Raw genomic sequence first — 1,246 nt, 5'->3', positions numbered from 1 at the left:
TGGTGGTAGACATTTGAAACCAAGCTCTGCACACCCATTTTTGAGCATTCCGGATCCAACGGTGCCACCATTGAGTCTCTACGAGGTCGGGAAGGGACTGAACCAGAACCTTGAGGACTCTGGTGCATACCTCGATGGGTTTTCGGAGGATAACGTTTGAAGGCAAGGTGGTAGAGACGTGAAACTAAGCTCTGCACCCCCATTTTCGGACATTCCGGATCCAAGGGTACCACCATCGAGTCTCTACAAGGTTGGGAAGTGGGTCAACTAGAACCTCGAGGACTCTGGTGCATACCTCGATGGGTTTTTGTGGAATACCTTTTGAAGTGAATGTGGTACAGACTTGCAAGCAGGCTCTGCACCCCCATAACTTTGGCTGTACACACACACCCACACACACACTCACCCACCCACACACAAACACACACACACACACACACACACACACACACACAAGTGAACACATCAGAATGTTAGGTGGCTGTGATGTCATCAAAGGGAATGTGATCACGTCACAGACGCTGTGCTTTGATCTAGCATGGGTTCTGTGATGACATCAGTGTTAGGTTATAATCCTAGCACCATGTCATTATCATATCTCCACTGGTTTTTGGGGGATAACTTTTGAAAGGATGGTGGTAGAGACTTGAAACCAAGCTCGGCACACCCATTTTTGGACATTCCGGATCCAACGGTGCCACCCTCGAGTCTCTACGAGGTCGGTAAGTGGGTCAACCAGAACCTTGAGGACTCTGGTGCATACCTCGACTGGTTTCGGGGGATAACTTTTGAAGGGATGGTGGTAGACACTTGACACCAAGCTCTGCACCCCCATTTTTGGACATTCCGGATCCAACGGTGCCACCATTGAATCTCTACGAGGTCGGGAAGGGACTGAACCAGAACCTTGAGGACTCTGGTGCATACCTCGATGGGTTTTCGGAGGATAACGTTTGAAGGAAAGGTGGTAGAGACGTGAAACTTAGCTCTGCACCCCCATTTTCGGACATTCCGGATCCAAGAGTACCACCATCGAGTCTCTACAAGGTTGGGAAGTGGGTCAACCAGAACCTTGAGGACTCTGGTGCATACCTCGACTGGTTTCGGGGGATAACTTTTGAAGGGATGGTGGTACAGACTGGAAACCAAGCTCTGCACCCCCATTTCCCCCACCCCCATTCCAGATCCAACGGTGCCACCCTCGAGTCTCTACGAGGTCGGGAAGTGGGTCAACCAGAACCTTGAG

This window comes from Lutjanus erythropterus, chromosome 23, assembly GCF_056507025.1.
Source record: "Lutjanus erythropterus isolate fLutEry1 chromosome 23, fLutEry1.hap2, whole genome shotgun sequence".
NCBI lineage: Eukaryota > Metazoa > Chordata > Actinopteri > Lutjaniformes > Lutjanidae > Lutjanus > Lutjanus erythropterus.
This window is presented reverse-complemented; position numbering follows the sequence as displayed.